The following is a 10,159-nucleotide window of genomic DNA, read 5'->3' on the forward strand; positions in this document are numbered from 1 at the left end:
GCACAGCCACCGGGTCACCTGGTCCACCAACTGCTGGGCCATTACTCAAGGTCAGACTCCTTCGGGCGTTGGTACTCCCGGAACCAGCGGCGATGCATCTCCTCCGTGATGTCCAGTCGCTGGAGTATGGCTTTCTTCACCAGGTCGTAATCCATGGCTTGTTCATGGGTTAAAGCGTGGTAGACTGCCTGGGCTTCACCGATCAGATTGGGTCCAAGCTGGGTAGCCCACCACTCCCGAGGCCATAGGGCTGCTGTCGCCTGTCTTTCAAAGGATGTTAAGTAGGCCTCGGGATCATCTTCCAGCAACATCTTCACCACTTTGGGTTTTGGAGGAGCCACTGCTGGTTCAGCCACCAGTTCCCTCCTCTGGTTGGCCACGAGGAACATGGCATTCATCCTCTCCATCACCGCTGCCAAGGTCTCTACATGCCTCCATTCCTGAGCCTCCACCATGGTGTTCAGTGCTGCTGGCTCCATCGTGAAATCCCGTTTCTGGCACGAAATGTGATCAGGATGTGAGTCGTGCAATAACAAGGGAGTGTCCAGGCAGAAGTACTGTCCCAAAACAAATAATAAGCCTCCCTTTTATCAGCGGGGGGAGCACGGCAACTTACAGTCCTAATTAAACAAAAGAAGCACACTCATAAACAACAATCCTCCGTGCACGAAACTGTGCTCCTTTCCTCCGGGATCGTGGTGAGTGCTGGTGCTGGCTCCTTGGCTGCAGCTCCCGACTCTTACTCCTCCTCTATAAAACACAACATGAAACAATAACAAACACAGGCTCTGGCTGTATTACGTTGTCAGCGCAAGGGGACTGTACTGACATAGCTGCTTCCCCTTTGTACCCAAAACTCCTCCCTGCAATCAACCCGTCGCCATGGTTTCTCCAATAGAGGATAGGGACAATACATTTTCCATGGCCTCCAGGAAGGGACCGAGAACCGGCGACGGGACCCAAACGGGGTGGCAGGGGCGACTGGAGCGCAGGACGATGACCAGGAGGTTGTAACAGCAGGCAGAGGTGAGGAGGAGCCGGCGTAGCAACGTCTGATCCTCCAGGGGGAATGAAGTAAAAGGCAGGGGGAATGCCAGTGACGTCTGCCGACAGAGTAGTGACATCTGAGATTTCAGAGGGAGCGGAGTAGGGGACCAGACGAGGAGCTGTGCCTGATGGTGCACCAACCTGGTCTCTAGGCCTAGCGACTGGAGGTCCAGGCACCCCAGCAGGGTGTCTAGGAGCACGGAGCGAGGGACCGCACCCACTGGCGCTGGACTGGTTCGCAGGAGTGCTGGTCGGGGCTGTGGTGGCATTGGGCTCCTCATCTCTTTCCCCTTCTCTATAGCTGGCGGCAGCACTTCTTGCTCTGGCGGCGGCAACTCTTGTTCTGACAGTGGTGACTTTTACTATGGTGCCGGCCACACCACTTTCTGCAGTAGCAGATCCAGTTCGGAGACCTCCATTCCTGGCAACCCCAACTCTTGCCTCCATCACTGGTTGCCTTGTTTTTGTGCAACAGCGCCAATGCTTTTAGCATTCCTTCACAGTTCATGTGCTGGGTCAGTAGGGGTGCTCTCCCACTTCTCATGACACCATACGTGGTGCACCCTTTAAAATACTGACCCCGACATTTGCACCCTTTAAAATACTGACCTCGACATTTGCACCCTTTAAAATACTAACCCCAACAAGTAACTTTAAGTTTCAGCGCAGTTGTGCACACTTTTTTAAAACACAAAAATAAACAAAGAACAAAACAAAAGCCTATCTCCACTCGGAGACCTAGACTAAACTTGTTTTTGTCAAGTATACTGATGGGAGAAAATACTGTAAGGAATTGGGACAGTTGTCCCCTTGTTTGAACACCAGTTTTACACTGTATATCGGACGTTTTCCCAACAAAATTGCTCTTTTTTAATTTAACCAGGCTGGGCAAAAGCCTTCACTGGTTTTCTTTCTTAGCACACATCACTTTTCTCTTACCAGCTCCCTGGTGGTCCTCTTAATGGAGCTTCAAGCTCCCTTTTTATTTCATGTGGCTGGTCCCACTTAGCACCAGTTACCTTGTTTGATACCAGCCACATTCTCACATGTATTTTGGCAGGTTGGGGATTAATCCCATCACTGCCAACCACCACCAAAACACACATATTTACAGGCAGGGATCTGCCCTGCCACAGTTGGTTTAGCAGATTAACACACAGTTGTCTGCTCATATCTAACACAAAGTTAATTATGTCTGAAGTTAGCCCCACAGAAATTGCTGGTCTCAATTTTAGTAAACGGTAGGCCATTACCCTTTGAGGATGTTTGCAATATAAACCACTCAGAATTATTATGTTTTTTTTCTGTTTGTTTTTACTTTTTGTTATAGTATGTTTGACTTGAACTGCTTTTCATTTCTAGATACTAATGCTAGCATATACATACAGGTACCATAGTAAGAACTAGTTACATCTGATTTAACATCAACTGTGTATCAAGTTTCCTTTTGTATTGCTAGCAATGTACAGTAGCTTTTCATTATATGGCACAGATTCTTATTACTTAAAAAAGGCACATGTCTATCACTGGCACTTAGAACAAGTGAAAAAACACATCCTGAATACAGAACATATCAAAACGTAAAAAAAAATAACTTCAAACATCATAAAAAGGGCCAGTAAAAACAATAAACTATTAAAATATAATTTGAAATATAATTTGAAGCTACTGTTTTTGTTTATTTGTGCATACAATAATTGTGTTTCCTGTAGAGTTATGTAGCGTCAGGTTGGATCATAATATCATTCTGTTTATGAAATTAACAGAAATGGAATATACAGGGGGGTCCTAAGTCATTCTCTGTGTCAGTTTGGTTTCTTGTCACAAACTCCCCCACTGACAAAGAATGCTTTTAAAAAGAGTTGTAAACTAAATACTGGACAAGTGGTTTATCTTCACCGTCGTTAAATAAATCCTGTGGCGCCAGGGGGTGTCTTCTACAAGGTAAAAACCAGACGGTTTTGAATGCTTTGACACCACGAACAGAAAATAGTCCACCTCATAAATCCAGGTGACGGGCAAAACAGTGGACCAATTGAGAAAATCTCGGAACGAGAACAGCCAATGGGAAAACACCCCATGTGGACTCGGGCACAGCCCCAAATAAACAAACTATCCAATCACTGGGGTGAGAAGAGGATTAGAAAAGAATGAGCGCAACTTTCAATCAGGGCTCCCCGACACGCAGAACAAGGCTCTGAACTTTGACAATTTGAAGACCTGCAGCCTGCGATTGGCTTGAACAGAGATAACATTTTTGGAAACTCTGATACGGGATAACGACCCCAGTGTTTGCCTTGGTGTGGGAGTCCGCCGCGTAAGATGTCTAAAATCTGTGGAATCAAATCTCTAACTTAGCCCCGATTGACCACCGGAGGTAGATAGTTGGACATATCATTTGAAGTCGACAGAGACTGAAATATATTCAGTTTGTTATTAAGCTAGCAGTGCTGGAGTCTGCGGTGGAATATCCCAGATATACTCGGACGAAGAGTGCACATCGTGTGGAGGATTTGCTGTTTCAGTGGAATAGTTAATGACTATTTTTTGCAAAAACATTTATTTCGTCCCATGGTGTTGAGACGCAAAGCAGGAAGACATTGCGTTCAATTCATGCTTTGAGTTAATAAACACTATAGTAACTGTCATTTGTATGTGATTTATACAAATTGTTGTGGGTTTTACAAGAGAATTATCATTCTGCGTTTAAAGCTAGAATCCAAAGCAGCTGATTTGATAGTAGATAATTCTCAAGGTTGTCTGGACGTGAAGAGCGTCTTTATCTCACAAGAGTGAGAATTGCCTTCTGAACCAAAACATCTATATGAGACTGATTTAACCCTTTGCGGTCCTATGTCGGACCAGGTCAGACATTACACTTTTTCCTTTCCGGTCCGATGTCAGACCTTGTCTGACATCATCAAAAAGTCAAGCACAGGTCCCTAGTCGTTTTTTTTCCGGAAAAAGCCAAGAAAGGCTTTAAATGGCTGAGAAAGGCCGATAGAAGCCGAGAGAGGCCGAAAAAGGAAAAAAAAAACGGAGGCGGATCTGAGCAATACACATAGTCCCTTCACAGACACAACACGGACATAAACAAACAAGATAGCTGCTTCCGCATCCAGCGCTCAAAGTAAATTGCGGACATTTGCCAAGCTTTTTGAGATGTTATAGTAATAAAATAATGACTTGGATAGCATTATTGCGGAGTTTGGTGATAAAACAAGTGATCAGGAGATGATTTATCAGTATGCACTACTATGAAGAGATATGTGATAAATACAGCGAACAAGGAGTGGGGCAGGTCTGGAGATGCAGTACTGAGTGTCCTGTTGATATGCAGTGCCTTTTAAACCTGTTTTACTGTGAATAAAATTACTTTTAAACAGTGTGTGTAAAATATACAGCTTGTGTGAAAATAAATTGACACGCCTGATGGACCTGACACGCCTGATAGGCGCTGAATAAATGGACCGCAAAGGGTTAACGATGCTTTGATTATCAAATATTAATGAAAGTAAATATTTGTGTTACTAACGATACCCCTATTAAGACTAACCTTCGCCTTAAATAACTGTCAGGAATGTGGTTGTAACATTTTTTAAATTTGGAATCGCCAATTATTTTTCTGATTTTCTCCCCAATTTGAAATGCCCAATTATTTTTATTTCAACCACTGCCACCCCTGCACTGACTCGGGAGAGATGAAGACGGACACACGCGTCGTCCGAAACATGCGCCGGCAGCCGTCCACTTCTTTTCACTCTGCAGGCCTGCCATGCAGCCGCCTCAGAGCTACAGCGTTGGATGACCACACAGCTCTGGATAGCTTACAGGCAGGCCCGCAGGCATCCGGCCAGTCCACAGTGGTCGCTGGTGCGCGGTGAGCTGAGGACAACCAGGCCGAACTAAGCCCTCCCTCACCCGGGCGGCGCTCAGCCAATTGTGCGCCGCCACCTGGGAGCTCCCGTCCATGGTCGTCAGTGGAATGACCTGGACTCCAACCGGCGACCTCCTGGCTGTAAGGAGCATCCAACTCTCCACATGGAGTGCCTTTACCGGATGCTCCACTCGGGAGCCCCTTTGGTTGTAACCTTTAAAAGGATCTGCCATAGATTGCTCTGGATCGCTAATCAGTTATTGGGAGTGGGGTGCCGTTGTTTAAATGTTACTTTCTGTACTACTTAGTTTAGTTAATTTTTGCTTTCTGTATTACTTTAGTTTAGTTGTTGCACCTTTATTTTTCTTTTATTTAGTTTTATTTCTAAATATTCTTTATTTCCTTTGTATTCACTAGAAGCAGTGTCCAGTCTGATTATTTCAATATAGGTTGGTCTTACATGATTTTGAATTCAAATAAGGTATTACATGATTACAACTTAAAATAAAACTAGTCTATATATAAATATATATATATATATATATATATATATATATATATATATATATATATATATATATATATATATATATATATATATTGTAATACAACAGGGAGGGGGTTAAAATCCTCCCTGCGTAAAAAATGTGCACAGGCACATTTTTGCTAGTTTCCTTTATTGTTTAATAAGTTTTGTTAATTATTTTATTGGTGATTATCCCCTGCACCTGGTGATTATTATTAAATTAGAGCCAGGTGCAGGGTATAAAAGAGAAGCAGCCAGGCTGTTCAGGGCTGCTGTATAGAGCCCGCTTGTGAGGGTGTGCAAGCGCACCAAGGAAGAAAGGTACTGTGAAACCGGTGAAGAGTGGTTTGTGGAAACTGTGTTCATTTTGTTTAGGGTTGTGTAGCAGGTAAACGGCTTAGCCGTCCTGCACTATAGTTTAGGTTCCGGAGTGTTTAGTTAGTGCTCGTTTAAGAGCTAGGTGTTTATTTTGTTTTGTTTTTGTGTTTATTAAAAATAGCGCATCCGCGCTTTAAAAACTCAATTTCCTGTGTCTGGGTCAATTTTTAAAGGGGCAAAGAACCGTGAGTGGTGCGAGGTTTATCATAATATATATATACCTCGCACACTACAGTTACCTTGTGGTGGCATCTATCAAAGTGCTGTCTAACTTGCTGTCTGTTTATGACAGCTGTCCCAACTGTACTCCTATTCATGCTGTTCAGCTGACTGCTTCCTGTGCAGGTTGGAAGTGATACACGGCACATTAAATATTAGAACCACAGATAGGTAAACATTTTAACTCAAGATCCCATTACATCACAATGCCAGTTTGGATGTATCTGGTTTCTTTAAACCAGCATTATTGTTGTTTGTGTTCAGTGCTACTGATTTGTTATTGTGTATGTTGTAGAGTTTAGGGAGGTGTTTATCTAACAAAATAAGATGGCATTTAGAACGTTAAAATAAGACATTGTACCAATTTAAAAAGTTTTAAAACTGACCATTATATTTTATAGACTAAATATCTGTCACTTCAAAAGTGGGGGGAAAAAATGAAGGTGTGTTTTTTCTCCTTTTTCGTCTGAAGTAATTCTAAAGAATATTGTCTAATTAAGTAAGTCAGTTCAAATGTAGGCTGTTTTTGTATTTTCCATTTTAAAATTAAAAAAGGGCATTTGGTGAATATACATATGGTTCTGTATCGCTAGGTTACCTTACACTAGAGACTGAATCTGTGTGACTTTAACACTTTAATTTTGAGATACTGTGTAAAGTGCCCCTCTTCATCTATACAGCACCTGCAGTTTTATTTTCAAACACATTGCACAATGAAGCAACAGTAAGTAATGCTTTTAATATACTGTCATACTACCCAGTAGTCAGTATTCATAGAAATCTTTTTTTAAATGACTCGGGCACTCAGCACTGAAAGATTCTGGAATCTGTTTTTATCAGGTGCTTATTTCAGGCAGGGCTACGGTTGAAATTGTGTATTTCTTTAATTAATAATCTAAAATAACAAAACAAATGCCTAGGAAATGAATTATTAGCATATCATTTTTTAATATATTTATCTTAAATTAACATCAGGAATGAACTTCTTAATATTGACATGACTAATATGTTGAATTGTCCGAACACACGTATGTCACGTGAGATTTAGAACAGCTGTCCTTTATTAGGGCCAGTGTAGACACAGGGCCTTTACAAGGTTTACGATTAAAAAACAACATGTCATTCTTCCCTAAGGAAGGTACGTCTGTGATGATTTCTGAGGTTTATTCTAAAGGTTGTTTGCGCTGGGCGTACAGGGGTTAGCCATTTGGGCAGCATTGTCATTAGCTCACCAGCTGTGCTGTCATCACTCAAACAATACAGTGTCATACTGACCTCCATCAGCTAACAACGGCACTCTAACTCCTGAGAGCTTTGAAAACCTTGACAGGCCAGATCTGAACCTTTATGGATTATCTATGAAGGACACACGTTTTACACTGTAGTCTCTTGCTGTTGTCTGTTCAATCAGCACACAACTATCGGAGACTAGTTTAAGCTTTTATCACCCTTGTCAATCAATAAAGAAAACACCCCCCTCCCCTGCCCCTAATTCTCATCTGAGCTTCTGTTTTTCTGTTTTACAAATAAAATATTTGTTTAAAAATGTGCTTGAAAGTGTGAATGTTAAATACAAGGCATGCTGTCAAGGCATTAGAAACAATGTGATGCAGAAAATCAAACAGTGGGATGATATTACACGTGGAGCTGTCACGATAGATTTGTTTGATCACCCCCTATAAACAGAAAGATGTAAAATTCAGAAAAAACAACATGGACAGATTTGAAGGTTTTGTGCTAGTGCATAGTCGGCATTATTAATTAACAGAATACTGTATTATTTTAATCTTTTAATTAAACAGCAGTGGAGCTAAGTACTATTTATTAAACTTTCTAGTAAAGACAGTACAGTACAAGGAAATCTGTGCAGAAAAAGCAGGTTTATCGATTTCAGGGTAAAGGTCTTTTATGGTTTAGATCATTAACATATCTCAGTTGCAAACATACACTTAGATCAGTGCCCAGATTTCTTTCTTTTTTTAAACTAGCACCATGGCAAATGACTGCACTAATCAAGTCGGTATACCCTTTTGTAGCATAGCAAGGGCAATTCATGCCCTTGGATGAGCCTCCAAACTGATCGAAGCAGTGCTCCCTTGTGACTAGCTTTCTGGATGTCTCCATCCAGCCATAGACTGTGCCTTCTATTTGTGAATTCACCTCCTCGTCGGCCCATAAAGTTAACAATTACTTAATTTAGTCCAGATTACAATTACTACCTTATTCTTGATCAGCCATTGTATTTGAAAAAAATGAAAGCGTGTAACACCAATAACAAAAATACCCAACACGTCCGGTATACATGCAGTCACGCAGGATGTTGATTTTCAATCCACGCCCACTAAAGCGCTTCAGTGCCGGCATAGCCTTTCACACAGGAGTTAAGGTGCTTCAGTGCCGTCTCTGAACCACCTCGCAAACCATAGGCCATACCTACAGGGCTCCACCATGTTTCACCCAATCCTAATCCTAACCCTAACCCTAACCGTGTGGAACTGCTCCTCGAGCAGACCAGGCTGTTTAGCCGAACAGATAGAAGACGTTCCACGTCAGGAAGGTTGTCCAGTTCTGTTCGAGCTCACATAATTACACCTTTAGTATCATATCTCCCAGCAGAGCAATCACATGATCTTAACACTGACCTATTGCCAGAGCGCTCGCTCTGTGTCCCGCCTCCAGATAGTCAAAGTCAATCTATCAACTGTGATTTGTAAATTTGTGTTTTGATTGACAGTTCGCCAATACTACCTTGCTACTTTTTTTTTTTTCTAATCCCAGTGGAGTAGACGGCACCTATATATTTTTTACGTCTAGTCAGTAAAGTGCCTCCGAAAAAAACAAAAAATTATGGACTCAGGGCTGCCCCCCACCCCCAAGGCTGGGCCCTGGTACTGGCCCTGAAAGGCACTGTAGTTTTTTATAATTACACAAAATGTAAAAGGCTATTATAAAATCACATTACATATGTGTAATGATACACAGTAGATAAGCACGTTGCTAAACAGTAATGTGCAGGCACTTCTCTTTGTTGAATACTTATATAGCTGAAAATGAGTCTGGCAAAATCACTACTCAGTTGACATAATTCTACTGAAAGTAGTTTTTTTTTATATATAATAAACTCATTACTTACTGTTGTTTTTTTATCTTTAAGTTACAGTAGTGCCTTGACGTAAGCACACTAAAAGAACTGCAGCATATTTTAAACAAAACCGTAACGATAAACTGAAATGCAACAGTAATTCCCAAATGTATCATAAAACAAATGTACATTATTCATTAGCTATTTAAGTCCAGGTTTCAATTACTGTGAAAAAATAGATTTTAAAAAAAAATGTATGTGCATTTTCATACTAAAAACAATATGCTAGTAGCATTTAGTATTTGCACGATTTCAGACTTGTATTTAAGAAACGATTAAGAAAAATAAGAGTAAGCTCTCGGCTTATTGGAATTGTGAATGCATTTTTTCATCATTGTGTCCTTTTGATTTTTTTTATTCATTAAAGTAATCTTTTGCTAGAGGAAAAGTTATAGCTTTGCTAAGCCATGTGTCAACTGTAGAAACGTACAAGTTCAAAAATGTTTCAAGCCCAGGGGTGCCATAACAATTATTAGACTGTTATCCAATATATTCTCCTGCAAAAATATTATGGCTGGCTAATGCTCCAAATATCCATTTTCAGCATTTAAATATTATTATTTATATAAACTGAGCTAATAGACAGCACTTCCTGTGGATTATTCCGAGGGTAAATGTTTGATAATTATGATTTCTTTAGGAATCTGGCCATGATGAAGTTCCTTGATGCCTTCTAATATTGCATTTGGCAGCCAACATTTTTCTTTTTAATCCTTTCACTTTTTTGAGTGTTTAAATCAATAAAAAACAGACTTAGCTGTATGTGAAAGTGATTTGGTTTTCAAACAGTGGTGTTGCACTGTGCAGTATGTTTCAGATTACATATTTGCGTAATACACTCCTCATAACCACCATTCTTTTTGCTGCTCTTTGTCAATCCTGGCAAACACATTGCATAGCTATGGCTGAGCTGTAAAGATTACAACCAGGCTATATAATTTAGTCACAGTCTGTATCACTAATCTTTGTT

The sequence above is a fragment of the Acipenser ruthenus genome, chromosome 2, assembly GCF_902713425.1.
Source record: "Acipenser ruthenus chromosome 2, fAciRut3.2 maternal haplotype, whole genome shotgun sequence".
Lineage (NCBI taxonomy): Eukaryota > Metazoa > Chordata > Actinopteri > Acipenseriformes > Acipenseridae > Acipenser > Acipenser ruthenus.